At 37.4% G+C, this 20,526-nt stretch overlaps 1 long non-coding RNA gene across 1 annotated transcript in view; it reads right to left on the bottom strand.

The window, feature by feature from the left end:
• Positions 1 to 20,526, bottom strand: part of LOC128774898 (uncharacterized) — a 23,475-nt gene extending 2,949 nt beyond the window's left edge. Inside the window, exon 1 of the long non-coding RNA XR_008419397.1 lies at positions 20,386 to 20,526. This is a non-coding gene — a long non-coding RNA (uncharacterized LOC128774898). The remainder of the gene's footprint in view (positions 1 to 20,385) is intronic.

The following is a 20,526-nucleotide window of genomic DNA, read 5'->3' as shown; positions in this document are numbered from 1 at the left end:
TGTATTGTTTAGTGTGGCCACCTTCAGTAATTATCTTGGCAAGATCTTCTGGAGAACTTGCTGCAGCTTCTACATCAGCACCTGCTGCCTCACCTTGCACTTGTATGTCATGGAGATGGGTTTGTTTTTTTTTTTTTACTTGAACCTCAGAAACCAGCATCAGTTAGCTTTAAACTTTTCTTCTGAAGCTTCCTCACCTCTCCCAAGCTTCATGGAGTTGAAGAGAGTTTTTAGGACCTTGTTCTGGATTAGGCTTTGGCTTAAGGGAATGTTGTGACTGGTCTGATCTTCTTTCCAGACCACTCAAACTTTCTTCATCTCAACAATAAGGCTGTTTCACTCTCTTATCATTCATGTATTCTCTAGAAGAGCACTTTAAAAAAAATTTTTTTAATGTTTATTTTTGACAGAAAGAAACAGAGCGTGAGTGGGGGAGGGGCAGAAAGAAAGGGAGACACAGAATCCAAAGCAGGCTCCAGGCTCCATTCTGTCAGCACAGAACCCGACGTGGGTCTCAAACTCACAAACCATGAGATCATGAGCTCAAGTTGGACACTTAACCAACGAGCCACCCAGGCACCCCTAGGGTAGCACTTTTAATTTCCTTCAAGAAATTATACTTTGCATCACAAGTTGGCTGTTTGGTACAATAGGTCTAGCTTTTGGTCTATATTGGCTTTTGGCATGCCTTCCTCACTAAACTTAATCATTTCTAGCTTTTGATTTAAAGTAAGAGATGTGGGACACTTCCTTTCACTTGAACACTTAGAAGCCATTGAAGGGTTATTAATTTGCCTAATTTCAATATTGTTGTGTCTCAGGGAGTAGGGAGGCCTTAGAAGAGGGAGAGAGATGGGGGAACAGTAGGTCAGTAGAGCAGTCAGAACACACACAACATTTATTTCTACGTTCCCTGTCTTATATGGGTACCGTACATGAGGCCCCCAAACAAAACAGAAACGTCAAAGGTCACTGACCACAGATCACCATAACAAATACAATAATAATTAAAAGTTTGAAATATTGCAAGAATTACCAAAATGTGACAGGCACTAAGTGAGCAAATACTACTGGAAAAATGTGCCAATAGATTCGCTCGACCCAGGGTTGCCATAAATCTTCAATTTATAAAAGCTGCATTATCTGCAAAGTGAAATAAAATGATTTATGCCTATGAGTATGTATTTTAATTTTTTCCAGCTTTCTCGTGGTCTAGCTAACATAAAATTATACATACTTCAGGTGTTCAATGTGTGGTTTGATTTACATATACATTGTGAACTGATTACAACAATCAAGCTAGCACAGCCATCACCTCACATCACTACCTTTTTTGATTTGTTGGTGTGGTGAGCACATTTAAGATCCACTCTGTTAGCAAATTTCAGCATACAACACAGTATTATTAACTATACTCATCAACCTGTGCATTAGATCCAAAACTCAGTCATTTTATAATTGAAAGTTTGTATTCTTTGACCCACCTCTCCTCATACTCTTTTATAGTTTGTGCTATAAGAGTGGACATAAATAGGAATGGCTTTTTAATCATTCAAATTCTTTTTTTTAATCATTCAAATCCGAATCTCAAAAATAGTCAATATGGAGACAATAGCAATGAATCTCCAAAATTAATGCTAAGATTTCATTCCTCTGATGAAATTAGGGGAAAAAATCATCTCATAAGATACTCTCACCTAAAACAATAATTAACAAATAATCAACTTGATTCCACAGATCTTCTGATTGTTTTCAATGGTCCAGACATTTATAATAGCAATGAACCATTAATAATGAACATTACTAAGTCCTTGTTTTCTAGGAGCTTGTTCTCAGGAGAAAATCCCTATTTGATGGAGATGAGACACTGGGATGATACAAGTAAATAAAACAGGATCAGATAGTGAGAAATATAAGGGAAACATTAAAACTGTGTGTGATAAAGAGATTACCTTGGATTAAAAGATGTAACAACACCCAAGCTCAAAAAACAAACAAACAAAATGAAACCTACCAATGTATGGTCTCAGAAATGACAACCATTGCTATAACTTAGAAAAAAGAAAATAATAAAAATTGAATCAAGTTTTATTTGGTGTTTAGCTCTGTTATCAGATGCCCTTGGGTTAGCAATGACCTAAGAATAAGACGTTGTCATCAAATTTCTACTACTATCCCGGGGCAAGGATTATTATCTTTTAGATTATGTCAGGTATTTTCCTCTACTAGGCTATTTATTTATGCATCAGGGTAGTTTGTTGAAGATAGCTGTTAAGGTTATCTAACTCTCTGGTTGCTTGCATTAACCCCATACTTATCTGGCACCCTTTTCATTTTGATTTCTTGCCTGGATTTGCCTTTTAGAAGACAATGCACAGTGAAAAAGACTATGGCAACCTACGTATCAGTTTTCTGTTTCAGAGTGTTTTTTTAATGTTTATTTTATTTTTGAGAAAGAGACAGAGCATGAGTGGGTGAGGGGCAGAGAGAGAGAGAGAGAGAGAGAGAGAGAGAGAGAATCTGAAGCAGCCTCCTGACTCTGAGCTGTCAGCACAGAGCCCAATATGGTGCTTGAACTCATGAACCACGAGTCAAAGTCGGACGCTTAACTGACTGAGCCACCCAGGTGCCCCTCAGCGTCTCTGTATGATTAGTAAATTCACGTCCTGGTTTATACCTAAGTCTTTCAAAAGTGTAGGTAGCATGAATTAAATTTTCACAATTGATCATGTCAGGCTGATCTGCAATTCTAAAATTCAAACCTTAGACTTTGAGTGACCCTTTCTCCTACTACAGCCATTCTAATAGCCAGATGGTGTCTTGACCTCTTTTTAGAATTAAAAAGGAGCTACTAGCTCCAGCAATTGCACTACTAGGTATTTATCCAGAGAATTTACCCAAAAATACTAATTCAAAGGGATACATGCACCTCAACATTTATAGCAGCAATACTTACAATAGCCAAATCATGGAAACAGCCCTAATGTCCATCGACTGATGAACAGATAAAGAAAATGTGGTATGTATACAACAGAATATTACTCAACCATAAAAATGAATGAAATCTTGCCATGTGCAATGTCATGGATAGAGCTAGAGAGTATTATGTTAAGCAAAGTAAGTCAGAGAAAGACAAATACCGTATGATTTCATTTATGTGTAGAATTTAAGAAAAAACAAATGGGGAAAATAAAACAAACATGGGAGAAAGGAGAGAGAGAGGCAAACTAAGAAACAGACTCTTAACTATAGAGAACGAACTGATGGTTACCAGAGGGAAGGTGTGTGGGGAGATGGGTTAAATATGTGATGGGGATTAAGGAGTGCACTTGTGATGAGCACTGGGTGTTGTATGTAAGTGTTGAATCACTAAGTTGTACACCTGAAACTAATATTGCATTGTATGTTAACTAACTGGAATTTAAATAAAAACTTTTCAAATGTATAGTTAACACTATGGTGATGATTATCTGGCAATATACAAGTGCATTAAATCACCATATTGCATACCTTAAACTTACACGATGTTATATGTCAATTATATCTCAATAAAGCTAGGAAAGAAAGAACTTAAAAGTTAAGCAAGAGACTGCATGCTTAGTTCCTCCTCCCCTTTGTAAAATGGCTAAATAATGACAGAACTTTTCCTAGAAAGTGAGGAATATTTCCATAACATATTTTAGAAGAAGACTAACACTTTTCTTTATAGTGATAACACAATTTGACTATTATAGGTTAGTGAGTGGCCTCAAAAATATGTTGAAGTGTTAACCAATAGCTTTAACAAAAAAGTCAACAACGCTTCCATTAATGGTATTCTTTGGTCAAATATTCTTAAATAAATTCATGTTATTAGAAAAAACTTGTTACAGCTTACTCCGTTAAACATATTAGGAAACGCTGCCATACCAAGATTGTTTTTCTTTTTTGACAGAGAAAGATCAGTAAGAACATGTGCCATTAAATACTCAGGGCTCAAAAATGACAAAGGAGCTCCAAAAATTTGCCTCTCCATAAAAACAATGAATACAATGGCAAAAATTGTCAGAACTGACTTTTTTAGAACTAGAAACTTTACAATAACCCAAGGGACATTTACTTAAGAAAAAGGGCTGAATCCCAATAGGAATGACAAGTGTTGTGGCATTTTAATTTGTCCTAATACTACCCCTTATGTCCAGCTTGCAGCCTTGAAGAAAAAGCAGCCCACATTCTTGGTACCAGAGAGTGCAGAACAGACCTGGAGCTCTTTCAAAGCTTCCTTCTGAAAGAATTGTAGTTGTTTTACCACTCAGGTGGTTCCAGTGACGTCCTAGGTCTTATCTTTATTTGACCTGACTAAAGCTCACCCACCTAGTGCTAAAAACCTCCCTGTGGAGTCATTTGTCAAAAACATTTGCTGGCTAATGATTTAATCACAGCTGGCTGAAGTCATGAATAACAGGACAAACAATAGGTTAACTAAAAAGTTTAAAAGAAAAATCTGACAGATAAGATATTCATTATGGCTTTTAAGATCTCTAACATATTCCTGGGAACCAAGAAAACCACGCAAATGTGCAAGGCCATGCACATGCTCGAAATGAAAAAGACCTGAGAAATCCCTAAGCTCTCAACTCTGGCTGACCTTGTGGCTCTGTACAAGCAAGAAGTGAGGATTAAGGCAGAGTCTAAATTACCTAGTTTAGTGTGGAAGGTGGGTCTCTATATGCGCTCAGAGCCCTAGCCAAGACTCTTTTATTGGGAGATTTATTGGCTGCAGATGTTTAAGGAAATCTCCGTCTATTCAATAGCGATGACTAAGCTGAACAGAGACTTTGGTGGCCACACATTACGAAGAATACACACTACAGGATTTGTTTATCAAAGTCATTAAACAACTAAAACAATTAGCAACAATAAGTCTTGGGGAGGGGACGGAGTGATTTCCAGAGTTGCCACTATTTAAAATGCCCAGTTTTCAACAAAGACATACCATACATACAAAGAAAAAACAAAGTATGACCTATACCCAATATAAAAAAAAAAAAGTCAATAGAAACTACCTGAAGAAGCCTGGATGTTGGATCTACTGGAGAAGGACTTTATCAGCTATTTTAAATATGTTCAAAGAGCTAAAGGAAATCATGTCTGAAGAACCAAAGAAAAGTATAAGAATGTTTTGCCATATAGCAAATATCAATAAAAAGATAAAAATTATAAAAAGCAACCAAATAAAAATCCTGATGTTGGAAAGTACAATAACTAAAGTAAAAATTCACTAGAATGGCTTACCAGCATATTTGAGCAGGCCAAAAGAAATCAATAAATATGAAGATAAATCAAATGAGGGAAAGAAAAAATAAGGAAAAATGAGCAGATCTTTAGAAACCTATGGGACACCCTGAAGTTTACCAACATACATGTAATGGGAGTCCTAAAAGGAGAGGTGAGAAAGTGCTAGAAAGAATATTTGAAGAAATGATGGACAAAATTTTTCCAAATTTGATGAAAATTAATCTATGCATCCAAGAAATTAACAACTGCAAGTTGTTAAACTTAAAAAGATAAAGAGGATAAACTTAAAGAGAGCCACACCTAGACTGGTCATAATTAAGGTCAGAGAATCTTGAAAGCAGCAAAAACAAAGTGACTCAGTAGGTATAAAGAATCCTCAATAAGATTAATAGATATAGATTTCTTATGAGTTAGGAAGCCAGCTAATAAAACTTATTAGAAAGAATATAAAATAAAATTAAGGACTTTTTGTGCATGGATTTGATGTTATCAGTTTTGTTTACTTGGGTTTTTTTTTAAATTGTTTTTAATTTTACTTTTTTCTTTTTACCTTTGGATTCCCCTTATCCATTTCTCCCACCATCTGTCCCACTTCTAGAAATCACAGATCTGTTCTCTGTATCTATGAGCTTGTTGAGGTATTTCTGTTTGTTTCTTTTTTTAGAATCCACATATAAGAGAGATTATACAGTATTTGACTCTCTCTATATATTTCACTTAGCATAATGACCTCAAGGTCCATATATGTTATTGCAGATAAAAAGATTTCACTTTTTTATGGCTGAATAATATTCCATTGTCTGTATATACCACTGCTTATTTATCTATTCATCCATTGATGATCACTTAAGTTTTTTCCATATTTTGGCTATTGTAAATAATGCTGCAGTGAACAAATGGGGGTGCATTTTTTTTTTAGTTAGTATTTTTGTTTTTGTCAGATAAATACCCAGAAATGGAACTGCTGGATTATATGGTAGTTCTAATTTTAATTTTTTGATGTATCTCCATCCTGTTTTCTATAGTTCCATCAATTTATATTCTCACCAACAGTGCATGAGGGTTCCTTTTTCTCCACATCTTCAACACTTATTATATCTTGCCTTTTTTATGGTAGCCATCCTTACTGGTTGAGGTGATATTTAGTTATGGTTTTGATTTGCATTTCTCTGATGATTAATGATGCTCAGCATTTTTTCATGTACCTGTTGGCAATCTGTATGTCTTTTCTGGACAAATGTCTATTCATATCTTCTGCCCTTTAAAAATATTTAATTGGGGCACCTGGGTGGCTCAGTTGGTTGCGCAACCGACTTCAGCTCAGGTCATGATCTTGCAGTTGGTGAGTTCAAGCCCCACGTCGGGCTCTGTGCTGACAGCTCAGAGCCTGGAGCCTGCTTCGGATTCTTTGTTTCCCCCTCTCTCTGCCCCTCCCCTGCTCACTCTCTGTGTCTCTCTGTCTCTGAATAATAAATAAATGTTAAAAAAAATTTTTTTTTAACATTTAAGTCCAGTGTAGGTGACATACAGTGTTACAGAATTACAACACAGTGATTCAAAACTTCCATATACGACTCAGTGCTCATCAAGATAAGTATCCTCTTAATCCCCTTCACCTAGTGCACCCATCCTCCCACCCACCTCCCTTCTGGTAACCGCATGTTTGTTCTCTATAAAGAATTTTTTTGGGGGGGTATCAGACTCTTGGTTTCAACTCAGGTCATAATCTCACGGTTTTGTGAGTTCAAGCCCCGCATTGGGCTCTGTGCTGATAGTGTGGAGCCTGCTTGGGATTCTGTCTCTCTCTTGCTCTGTCCTTTCTCCACTCGTGCTGTGTCTGTCTCTCTCAAAATAAATAAATAAATTTAAAAAAGAGAGAGAAACTGTTCTTTGGTTTATCTCTTTTTGCCCCTTTGTTCACTGCTTTCTTTTTTTTTTTTTTTAATGTTTATTTATTTTTGAGAGAGAGACAGAGTGCAAACAGGGAAGAGGCAGAGAGGGAAGGAGACACAGAATTGGAAGCAGGGTCCAGGCTCTGAGCTGTCAGCACAGAGCCCAACGTGGGGCTCAAACCCACAAACCATGAGATCATGACCTGAGCCAAAGTTGGATGCTTAACCAACTGGGCCACCCAGGTGCCCCCACTGTTTTGTTTCTTAAAATCCACCCTATGAGTGAAATCATATGGTATTTGTCTTTCTCTGATTTATTTAGCTTAGCATTCTACTCTCTAGATCCAACCATGTTGCTGCAAATGGCAAGATTTCATTCTTTTTTATGGCTGAATATTTCAGTGTGTGTGTGTTTCTGTGTGTCTGTGTGTGTTTATCACATTGTCTTTAACCATTAGTGTCTATTCATATCTTCTACCCATTTTTTAATTGGATTTTTTTTCTATTGAGTTATATGAGTTCTTTATACATTTCGGATATTAACCCCTTAACATAAATATGATTTGCAAGTATTTTCTCCCAATTAGTAGGGTGCCTTTTCCTTTTGTGGATGACTTCTTTCCTGTACAAAAGCTTTTTGGCATTATGTAGGTTTCATAGTTTGGTTTTGCTCTGTTGCTTTTTGTGTGTGTGTGTCAGATTCAAAATATCATCACCAAGACCTAAGTTAGGGAACTTACCACCTATGTTTTCTTCTAGGAGTCTTACAGTTTCAGGTCTTATTTCTTTTCTTTCTTTCTTTTTTTTTTTAAGTTTATTTATTTTGAGAGAGAGAGCCTAAGCATGGGAGGTACAGAAAGAGTAGGAAAGAAGGAATACCAAGCAGGCTCTGTGCTACAGAGTGCAGAGCTTGACATGGGGCTCGATCACATGAACCATGAGCTCATGGCCTCAGCCAAAATCAAGAGTCAGACACTCAACTGACTGAGCCACCTACACACCCTCTGGTCTTATTTTCAAGTCTTTATTTTGAGTTAATTTTTACACATGGCATAAGGTAGTAGTTTAGTTTTATTCTTGCATATAGCTGTACAGTTTTCCCAACACCATTTATTGAAGAGACTTTCTTTCTCTCATTGTACATTTCTTGGCTCCCATATCATAAATTAATTGACCACATATGCATGGGTTTATTTCTGGGCTCTCTATTCTGTTCCAGTGATCTATATGTTTATTTTATGCCAATACCATACTGTTTTGATTACCATAGCTTTGTAATGTACTTTGAAATTAGGGAGCATGATGCCTCCAGCTTTGTTCTTTTCTCAAAATGGCTTTGGCTATTTGTTTTTTTGTGTGTGTGTTTTTGTTTTTTTGTTTTTTGTTTTTGTTTTTGTTTTTGTTTTTTTTGTGGTTCCATACAAATTTTAGGATTATTTGTACTATTTCTTTGAAAAATGCCATCATAATTTTGATAGTGATTGCATTAAACCTGTAGGTTGCTTTCGGTAGTATGGACATTGTAACAATATTGATTCTTCTAATCATGAGCATGATATAGCTTTCCATTTTTTGTGTTTTTTTTTTTTTCACTTTTCTTTCACTATTGTCTTGTAGTTTTCAATATATAGGTTTTCCCATCATTGGTTAAATTTATTCCTGGGTATTTTTTTTTGATACAATTTATACAATTGTTTTCTTTATTCTCTTTCTAAGAGTTTATATCACTGTATAGAAACACAAGAGATTTGTGTCTGATTCGATTTGATTGATTTGATTAGAGAATTTAGTGCATTTACATTTAAATTAATACCTGCCATTTTGTTAATTGCTTATTTATATCCTGCAACTTACTTTTTTCACTTAATTGGTTCTCACAGTTTTTTGTTGGGAGTCTTTAGGGTTTTTTTATATGTACTACGTCATCTGCAAATAGTGACAGTTTTACTTCTTTCTTTTGGATGTTTTTTATTTCTTTTCCTTTTCTAATTGCTCTGGCTAGGACTTCCAATACTTGAATAAAAGTGGCAAGAGTGGTCATCTTTCTCTTTTTTCTGATCTTAGAAAAAAGGCTTTCATCTTTTCACCGTGGAGTAAAAGCTGTGGGCCTGTCATACATGGCCTCTATTATATTGAGGTACATTTCTCCTATACCCACTTTGTTGAGAGTTTTTCATCATAACTGGATGTTGAACTTTGTCAAATGCTTTTTCTGCATCCACTGAGAAGACCATATGATTTTTATTCCTATTTTTGTTAATGTGGCATATCACATTCACTGATTAGCAGATGTTGAACCATCTTTGCAGGCCCGGAATAACTCCTACTTTATCAGTGTATGATCATTTTGATACATTATTGAATTCAGTTTGCTAATATTTGTTAAGGATTTTTGCATCTTGTTCATCAGGGGAACCAGCCTGTAATGTTCTTTTCCTGTGGCATCTTTGTCTGGTTTTGGTGTCAGAGTAATGCTGACATTATAAAGTAAGCTTAGAAGAGTTCCCTCCTATTTTTTGGAAGAGTATGAGAAGGATTTGTATTAATTCTTTTTCAACTCATTAATGAAACCATCTGGTCCTGAACTTTTATTTGTTGGAAGGTTTTTGATTATTAATTCAACCTCCTTACTAGTAATCTGTTCAAATTTTCTACTTCATCATGATTGCATCCTTATATCTAAAGTGAGTCTCTTGTAGGCAGAATATAGATGGCTCTTGTTTGTTTTTGTTTTTGTTTTGTATCTATTCAGCCACTCTGTGTCTTATGATTATTTAGTCCATTTACATTTAAATTAATTACTGATAAGTATGTACTTATTGCCATTTTGTTAATTGTTTATGTTTTTGTAGTTCTTCTCTGTTCCTTTCTTCTTCCCTTGCTCTTTTTTTTCTTTTGTGGTTTGATGACTGTCTTTAGTGGTATACTTATATTCCTTTCTCTTTATCTTTTGTGTATTTACTATAGATTTTTGCTTTGTGGTGACAAGGCTTACATATTACAATTTATATCTATGACAGTCTATTTTAAATCGATAAAAACCTAAGTTTGATCCTATTCTAAAGCTTAGCATTTGTGGTCTCCCTCTCGTCCAATGTTTTCTGGTTTTGATGTCACATTTTACATCTTTTTATCTTGTGTATCCCTTGCAATCATAGTTATTTTTATTACTTTTGTCTTTTAAACTTGATACTAGGTTTATAAGTGACTAATCCACTACCTTTACAATGTATTTCACCTTCCCAGTAAGATTTATTTTTCATGTTTTCTTGTTACTAGTGTCCTTTCTTTTCAGCTTAAAGTTCCTTTAATATTCCTTGTGAGTTTGGTTTAGTGGTGATGAACTCCTGTAGCTTATGCTCCCCAAGGAGATAAAGAAAAACTCTATCTCCCCTTCAGTTCTGAATGAAAACTTTGCCAAGTAGAGTATTCTTGGTTGAAATTGTATTTTCATCCAGCTGTTTGAATATATTGTGTCACTCTCTTCTGGCCTGCAAAGTTTCTACTGAAAAACCTGCTTATAGTCTTATAGGCGTTCCTTTGCATGTAACAAGTTGTTTTTCTCGTGTTGCTTTTGATGTTCTCTCTTTGTCTTTAATTTTTGCCATTTTAATTACAAGGTGTCTTGGTATAGGTTTCTTTGGATTCCCCTTATTTAGAATTTTCTGGGCTTCCTGAATCTGGATGTTTGTTTCCTTTCCTAGGTTAGAGAAGTTTTGGCCATTAGTTCTTCAAACAACATTTCTGCCTCTTTCTCTCTCTCTTCTCCTTCTAGGACTCCTATAATGCAAATTATAATCTGTTTGATGTTGCCCTATAAGTCTCTTACATTATCTTCACTTTTTATTTATTTATTTTTTTTCTGCCCTGATTGGGTGAGTTCCACTGCCTTCTTCTTCTTAATATATTCTACTTTTGAACCCTTCTAGTGTATTTTTCAGTTTAGTAATTGTATTATTCAGCTCTGTGACTTCTGTTTGGTGCTTTCTTATATTTTCCATCTCTTTTTTGAAATTTTCACCGTGTACATCCATCCTCCTTCCCAGTTTGGTGAGTATCTTCACGACCATTACTTTGAACTCTGTGAGGCAAATTAATTATCTCTATTTCATTAAGGTTTTTTGTTTTGTTTTGTTTTGTTTTCAGATTTTATCTTGTTCTTTTATTTGGAACATATTCATCTGTTTCTTCATTTTGCTCAACTCTGTTGATTTCTTACAGTAGATGAAACAACCATCTCTCCCACTCTTGAAGGAATAGCCTTGTGTAGAAGCCTTGTCATTCAGCTAACTCTGACCAGCTAACTGGTCATGAGCCAGCTAACTCTTTGTCATCTCTCAAACCTTTGTTCTACCCAAGCAGCCTATTACATTTTTAATAGCTCCCAGTAGCTGAGGATGTACCAAGACCTGTGAGTGTCCCTAAGGGGAGCATCTCAGCATGTAGATTCAGACAATTTAGAAGCCAGGCCCTCATGCAGCAGCTTTTAAAAGTTTGCAAATATATATAGTGTTGTGGGACTACACGTGTTAAGTTCCACTGGTCAGGCAATCTGGCAGTATCCTCTGGGTAGCAGTCGCAAAAATAGGGGTTCATATGAGCAAATACGTTCTTTTCCGAGAGATACTTGTGAGCTGGAGCAAAGCAGAAGGAGAGCATCAAGATGGTGTTCACAGCCTATGCTCCTTGAAAGCAGCTTCATAGTTCACTAGGTGTGTGATAAACCTAAATCTTCATCCTTAGGTTAAAGCTCCAGGAAATGCCGAGGCCTCCTTCACAGAAAGACTAGGGGGTGTGCTTCAATCTGCTTTCTGTGCAGTGCCCTGAGAGTGGCAACCTGCTAAGAAGCATCGTTCCCATTGCCAGTCCCACTGGACCCAGGAATGCAAGCCCCCATGGCCAAAAGAGATAGGCAGTCAAAGGCATCCCTTGGGTGCCAACTGTAAAACCAGGATACTAGACAAGAAAATCAGATTCAAGATGGCAATATAGGACCCTCCCACAGACACAATGAGTCTACAGCTACAAATGGAACAATTTCCTCTTTAAAAAATCCCCTCTGAATGATGACTGCACATCAGGCAGATAAGGAAGACACATCAAAACAGGTGGAAAAGGTGGGGATACAATTTACCATAATCCCCACCTCCAGCACAGAGACCCACAATGGGGAGAAAGCTTAAAGCCCACCACTTCTCCCCAAGGAGCAAAGGGTTTGAACCACCATGAGGCATCTCAACTTGCATCTTTATGAGCCCCCAAAACATCTAACTCTGAAAACAAAAAGGACTTGTGTCCCGAGACTCATAATTATAGTGACCAGGGAGATAGCTTTCATAGGCCTCTGCACTTAGTCTCCCCTACCCCAGGGCCCAGCTCAGAGGCAGCCAATTGCACCCAGACTTAGAGTGAAGGAGGCTTACCTGCTTGTATTAAAGCTCTGGCCTGAGGGGCAAGTGTCTAATTTAATACATCTGGGAGCCAGCTGGAACATTCCTCAGGGACAGAGATTGGTGGGCACCATCTTTATGCTCTCCCTTTTCTGTGCTCCAGAGCACCAGGATCCCCAGAAGGGAGTTTTTACATGTGTGTGGTACCCCGATCTTTGTGGCTGCTGCCCAGGATATACCTCTTGACTGTGTGGCTCTGGAGGCCAGGGGAGCTTGTGTTTCCAGTCCCATGCTATTGTAATAATTGGTGTCACCCAAGATTTGGAGCTCAATGTCTGTCTGGTGCCCCAATCTTTGTGGCTGCTACCAGGGGACACCTGTACATCACCTGGTTCTGGTGGCCAGTAGGACTTATGCTCATGGGTCCCACAGGACTGTAAGCAAAAGAGAAAGAGTTCTTAAACAGCAGTTCAGCACCACTGAGGCACAGCAGGAGGCGACAAACCCAGCAGCTAGGTCTTTCTGTGAAAGAGACCTTTCAGCTAATCATCAGAGCTGCAGCCTGAGGGGCAGGCTTCTAATTAAAAAGGGATCTAGGGGTTGACTAATCCTTTCCAGAGACCCCAGAGGACAGGCGCTATCTTTATGCTCTCCCTCTGCCCACTCCAGAGTGCCAGTCTGTCCTGGAGGGGTGCTTTACATGCAGCTGGTGCCCTGGTTAATAGCTGATTTTTTAAAATCAGAAACCATGGAGGTTAGAAGGCAGTGGGAGGATATATTCAAACTGAAAGAAATATATATATATATATATATATTCAAACTGCTGAAAGAAAAAAAATGTCAACCAATAAATGCAACAAAACTATCCTTCAGTTAAGGAGAAAATATGACAGTCACAGAAAAACAAAAGTTGAGAGAATTTGTGACTAGGAAATTTGCCCTATGAGAAAAAGATAAGAGTTCTTCCAGCTGAAATGAAAGAACACTAAAGAGTAACTCAAATCCATAGGAAGAAATAAAAAATTTCTAGTAAAGGCAACTACATAGGTAAATATAAAAGACATTATAAATATATTTTGTTTGTGGCTCTTTTTCTCTAAAAGACGAGTGCATAGAGCTATAATTAAAAATCTGTGTTGGTGGACACCCCATATGTAAGGATATCATTTGTATGACAATAATGGCACAAAGAAGGGGGCAGGGCAGAGACCTATACAGAAACTATTGAAATTAAGTTAGTATTACTCCAAAGTAGATTTTTATAAGTTAAGATGTTAATTGTAATTCCCAGGGCACCATTAAGAAAATAACTTTTAAAATATGGTAAAAGAAATGATAAGGAGGGTCACCTGGGTGGCTCAGCCGGTTAAGCATCTGACTCTTGATTTCGGCTCAGATCATGATCTCATGGGTTCATCAGTTTGAGCCTTGCATAGGGCCCTGAAATGACAATACAGAGCCTGCTTGGGATTTTTCTCTCTCCCTCCCTCTCTGCCCCTTCCCGACTTGTTCTCTCTCTCTCTCTCTCTCTCTCTCTCTCTCTCTCTCTCTCTCTCTCTCTCTCTCAAAAAAATACATAAAACTTAAAAAGTAATGATAAGGAAATTTAAATACTACATGAGAATGTATCTATTGGCAGTCATAGAGGAAATGAGTAGCAAAAATGACAACATATAGAAAAATAAATAGCAAAATAACAGATGTAATTCCTACCTTCTCAATAATTACATTAAATGCAAATGGATTAAACACTCCAACTAAATGGAGACATTGGAAAATGGATAAAATTACATGATCCAACTGCATTCTTTCTAAAAAAGACTCACTTTATATTTAAAGATGTGAATAGGTTGAAAGTAAATGGACTGAAAAAGATATACCATGCAAATGGTAACTAAAAGAGAGTTGGAGTAGGTATATGAATACCAGACAATATAGATTTTGAGGCCAAAATTCTTACTATAAACAAAGGACCTCTTTTTATAATGCTAAAAGAGTCAACCTATCAAGAAAATATAACAATTATAAACAGATATGCATCTAACAACAGAGCTTTAAAAAACATGAAGCAAAAACAGACATAATTGAGAAAGAAAATAGACAATTCAACAATAATTGTTGAAGACTTTACCACCAATCTTGATGGATTAGGTGGAAGATGACAAGAAAATAGAACAACTGAACAGCACTATAAATCAAATAGACTTAACAGAATCTATAGACCACTCCACCCAACAATAGCAGAATACACATTCTTCTAAGCTCATGAGTAATTCTCTAAGACCATATGTTAGTCCATAAAAAAGGTATTAGTTTCCAGTGGCTGATGTAACAAATTAACACAATCTTGATAACTTAAAATAATAGAAATTAATTCCCCTAAAATTTTAGAGGTTACAAGTCTAAAATCAGTACTATTGACCAAAATCAAGGTGTGGACATGGCTGTAACCCCTCTCCAAAATCTCTAGAGAATCCATTTCTTGCTCTAGCATCAATGCTGGTTGCCAGCATTTTTAGCTGGTGGCCACATCACTTCAATCTCTGCCTCCATCGTAACATTACCTTTAACATTTACCTTTACCTTAACATTAATTTTGTAGTCAATTTTTTTCCGCCTCTCTCTTATAAAGATACATGCTATTATATTTAGGGCCCACCAGATAATTCAGGATAATTTCCTGATCTCAAATCCTTAGCTTAGTCACATTTGCAAAGACCCATTTACTGAAGAAAGTAGCATTTACCAGTTCCAACAAATAGGACTAATCTCAATAAATTTCAAAGGATTGAAATCATACAAAGCTAGTACTCTAGCCACAGGAGAATTAAATTAGAAAATAATAAACTGGGGGCGCCTGGGTGGCTCAGTCGGTTAAGCATCTACTCTTAGTTTCAACTCAGGTCATGATCTCATGGTTTGTGAGTTTGAGCCCCACATCGGGTTCTGCGTTGTCAGAGCAAAGTCTGCTCAGGATTCTCTCTCTCCCTCTCTCTCTCTGCCCCTCTCCTGTTCTCTCTGTCTCTTTCTCAAAATAAGTAAATAAAGTTTAAAAAATTTTTAAAAATAACAGAAGGAAATTTGGGAAATTCACTAACATATATAAATTAAACAACACATTCTTAAATATATGATGATTCAAAAAGAAATCACAGGCAAATTATAAAATGCTTTGAGATGAATGAAAAACAAACAAAACTTAATGGGATGCAGCAAAAACACTGCCCAAAGTAGACACAAAAATCCACCCCCAAATTCTAGCAAACTGAATCCAGCAATATATAAAAAGGATTACACACAAAAACCAAGGAAAATTTATCCCAGGAATGCAAGATTGGTTCAATATACAAAAATCAGTGACTATAATACACCATTTAAATAGAGTAAAAGACAAAAACCACATGATGGCTCCTATCAATAGATGCAGAGAAAACATTTCACAACATTCAATACTCTTCCATGATAAATTCACTCACAGATAAAGAATAGAAGGCAACATAATCTCATAAAGCATATCTGAAAAAATAAAAAAACAAAAACAACCCAGAACATCTTATGTAATGGTGAAAGCCTGAAAGCTCTTTCTCTAAGATCAGGAACACAGCAAGGATCTCCACTCTTGCCATTTCTATTCACACAAAACAAAAGAAGAAGCAGAGGAAGGAGGAGGAGGGGAGAAAAGGGAAGAGAGAAGAAAGAATGACGGGAGTAGCAGACAGGAGGGGGAGGAAGGGAAGGAAGGAAAGGAATCCAGGCTGGAAAGTGAAACTCTCTATTTACGATGACATGTCCCATTAATGGAAAACTCTAAGGAGTCCACATGCACAGAGGGAAAAATCATTATTAGAGCTAATAAAAAATTTAGCACCGTTGCAGTATACAAGATCAACACATGAAAATAGGTTGTGTTTCTATACATTAGCAATGAGCGGTCTGAAAAGGAAACTAAGTCTCACTTACAATAGCATCAAAAAGAATAAAATACTAAGGAATAAATTTAATCAAAGAAGTACAAGATTATACACTAAAAACTACAAATCATTGTTGAAAGAAATTAAAGCAGACAAATAAGTGGAAAGACAGTCTATGTTTATAGATTGTAAGCCTTAATGTTAAGGTGGCGATATTTTCTAAATGATCTACAGGTTCAATAAAATCCTTAGCAAAATCACAACTGGCTTCTTTAAGTAGCAATGGGCAAGTTGATCCCAAAATTCACATAGAAATGTAAGGGAACCAGAAAGCCAAAATAATCTTTAAAAAAGAAGATCAAATTCAGAGGGCTCCCACTTCCTGACTTCAAAACTTACTAAAACTACAGTAATCAAGACAATGTGGTCCTGGCATAAAGATAAATAATTGAGAAATGAACTCTCACATATATGGTCAGTTGATTTGCCAAGACTATTCAAAAGGAGAAAGAATAGTCTTTTCAACAAGTGGTGCTGGGACAATTGGATACTTACACGCAAAAGAATGAAGTTGGACCCCCTACCTTACATCACATAGAAAAATAAACTCAAAATGGATGGAATACCTAAAGGTAAGAGCAAAATTACAGAACTCTTAGAAGAAAACGTCAGTGTTTTCTTCTTGAATGGGGCAAGTTTCCCAGATATGACACCCAACGCACAAGCAGTCAAAAAAAGAATGAATGAATGGATGGATGGGTGGGTGAATAAAGATAAATTAGACTTAATGAAAATTAAACAGTTTTGTGCCTCAAAAAACATTATTAAGAAAAGGAAAAAGCAATCCATAGGATGGTATATTTGAAAATCATATATGTGATCATATATGTGATAAGAATCTGCTATCCAGAATATAGAAAGCACTATTACAACTCAGTAAAAAAGAATAATAACTCAACTGAAAAATGAGTTGTTTCACATCTGGATAGAAATTTCTTCAAGATATACAAATGGTCGATAAGCACATGAAACGTACTTGATACATGTACAGGCCTTTTTATAACTTCTTCCAGAAATGGCAAATGCCTCCAGAGAAATGGAGATGCTGGGTTTATGTTTTAGATTTCTATCTTCTCCCAGATCTTGGTCTCTATTTCTTGACTACTTGTGAATCCTCTGATGTCTTTGAGCAGAATTTTCCCCCTACTTTTACTCAGGGGGAAAGTTGAACTGAATTAGCTGCTCTACTCTTAGCAAAAGCAGAAGTCACCCGGTTTCATTTTCATTTCAGATAGAATTCCATCCCTTCTTGAGACTTTTTTTCTTGGCTTCCTGGTTTTCCCCCTGTCTCTCTGTTCCTCAGTTTCTTTTGAATGCTTCTCTGTCCCTTCCTAGCCTGTTCATATTGATGATTCTACCCTAGATATCTCTTCTTTCTGGACATATCTATCTTGTCCAGTTAAGGAGTTTCAAATATCATCCACATGCAGATGACTAGATTTTTCTAGTTCTCATTATTAGCCAACCAGCCTGAAATATGCTTTTTTCCCAAACAAAATGCAGTTCTTGGAACTTCTTAAATATGACATGGCTATCTGTGTATTTATGCATATGACCCATTCTTTTCTTCTGCCTGAAACGCTCTTACATGCCTTGTCCACCTGGCAATATCCAGATACTGCCACATATCAATTCTTTAAGATTCAGTGCAAGGATCCACTCCACAGTCTTCTGATTCCCAGGTAGAAATAGGTGCCTCTCCTCTGTTTTTTTTTTTTTTTTTTAAGTTTATTTATTTATTTTGAGAAAGAAGGAGACAGCAGGGAAGAGGTAGAGAGAGGAGAGAAAGAATCTCAAGAAGGCTCTGCATCATCAGCACGGAACCTGTTGCAGGGCTCGAACCCACAAACCGTGAGGTGATGACCTGAGCAGAAATCAAGAGTCGGATGCTTAACTGACTGAGCCACTCAGGCGCCCCCTCTGCGTTCTGACAGTACCCCAATAACAGTTAAAAATAATAATAATGCTGTGGCGCCTGGGTGGCTCAGTCGGTTAAGCGTCTGACTTCAGCTCAGGTCACGATCTCGTGGTCCACAGGTTCGAGCCCCGCGTCAGGCTCTGGGCTGATGGCTCAGAACCTGGAGCCTGCTTCCGATTCTGTGTCTCCCTCTCTCTCTGCCCCTCCCCCATTCATGCTGTCTCTCTGTCTCAAAAATAAATAAACGTTAAAAATAATAATAATAATGTTATGTATGTTAACTTATAAGCTTGTTAATTTTTAAGAAGTTGTATGTTGCACTGGTTTTATTAAACAATTACGAACACTGCTCAAAGTGCTTCCCCTCTATTAACTTATTTAATCCTCATAACAAGCCTAGGAATTTGGTATTTTTATCCATATTTTACCAATGAGGAAATTGAAGTGAAGTGACTTGCCCATGGTTATGCAACTAAGAAATTTCAGGGCTGGGATTTTAACTCAGGCATCTGACAGCAACGTGCAACCTTTACCACCACACCCTATGTCATCATATAAACATCATCTTCTCTATCATTGAGAACTGACTGCTGTGCCGAGCACTGTATTATGAGCATGTTCTCATTTAATAATCCTATAAGACATGTTCTATCTTTTCCTTATTGAGGAAATCGATGACCCCAAAGTTTAAGTAACTTGTTCCTAGCGGTCATCATATTAAATTGCCATTGTCCACTCTTCCCTACATCCATGCCCTTTGCAATATAGTTGTGTAACTTTTCTCAACAGGAAGCACAGTGTTTCCCAAGCCCTTAGATCTAAGATGGCCTTGTAACTAGCTTTAAACAATAGAATGCACCAAAAGTGATATTGCAGTTCCTAACCTGGGCCTCAAGAGTCCTTGGGTATTAGTCTCCTGGAACACTGCCACTGCCATGAGAACAATCCTGGGCTGAGAGACCATGCAGAGCACGGACAAGTCACCTCAGATAATGTCATCCTCGACCAGCCAACCTGTCAGGTGACCACAGATATATGAGAATATGAGAGGTTAACCAACTGTAGACTTGTGGAAAGTGATTGCTGCTGTTTTAAACCACTACATATTGGGAGTGGTTTGTGGTATGGTAGCAATAACTGAGTTCAGTCATTTAGCCACTAAGTGGCAGCATCACACACACAGACACACACGTTCACAAACACATGACTCATGTTGGTCCGTCCATACAGCCTGGTAATCGGAAACTAGGAAATTACAGTTTAAATCGCATTCATAGCTTGCCTCTTCTCATTAAGCATCCAGACTTCAATAAGGCCCTATGGCCTGGCTGAATTCTAGCAAATGTTGATTGGTGGAACAGCACTGGCAGTTGAGTAAAGGCTGGTCTTGGCCTTTCCAGAGCAGTCTGCTGAAAGAAGATTCCCATTGGAAGATGCCGCTCAGGAGTGAGTTAATACTAGTGTTTCGTGGTAGAAATCACGGTCCAGAGGACAAGAGGCTGGCTGTGCTAGTGACATTTGCTTTGGCCAGAAATGCAGCGCTGAAGGCCAGAGCCTCCGTGAGGTATCTACCATTGCTGGAATGTGCTCCTCTCCCCACTGTTCTTCAAGGAAAGTAAAATCTCTTTTATTCATTCAATACATAAAGTATCCACTAGGTCTTAGACACTGTTCTGGGTGCTGAGGATGCTGCACTCCTTTCCCCCATTACTTTGTTATTTTACTGGAGGAGACAAACAATATGCATCGATATAAAATCCCTGAGTGCTCTAGAGGAAAAATAAAGCAGGATTATGGTGAGAGGGACAGGGAGTACAATCAGATTGGGTTGTCAGGGAAGACTTCTCTAAGGGGAGGACACTTGAGCAGAGACCTGAGTTAAGTGAAGGAAGAAGACATGTAGATCCTGGATTGGTGATCCAGCGTGGGAACAGTACCTTCAGCATTCCCGAGGCAGCAACAAGCTTGGTCCATTAGAGAGGTACAACAAGCAGCTGATGAACTGGAGCTGACTGATCCAGTTGGAGAGCCATGGGCTCTCAAGTCATGAAGAAGCTAATGGGCAACAGGAAGGACTA

This window comes from Panthera pardus, unplaced genomic scaffold, assembly GCF_024362965.1.
Source record: "Panthera pardus isolate Hobbes unplaced genomic scaffold, ASM2436296v1 HiC_scaffold_6, whole genome shotgun sequence".
NCBI classification, from domain to species: domain Eukaryota; kingdom Metazoa; phylum Chordata; class Mammalia; order Carnivora; family Felidae; genus Panthera; species Panthera pardus.
This window is presented reverse-complemented; position numbering and strand designations above follow the sequence as displayed.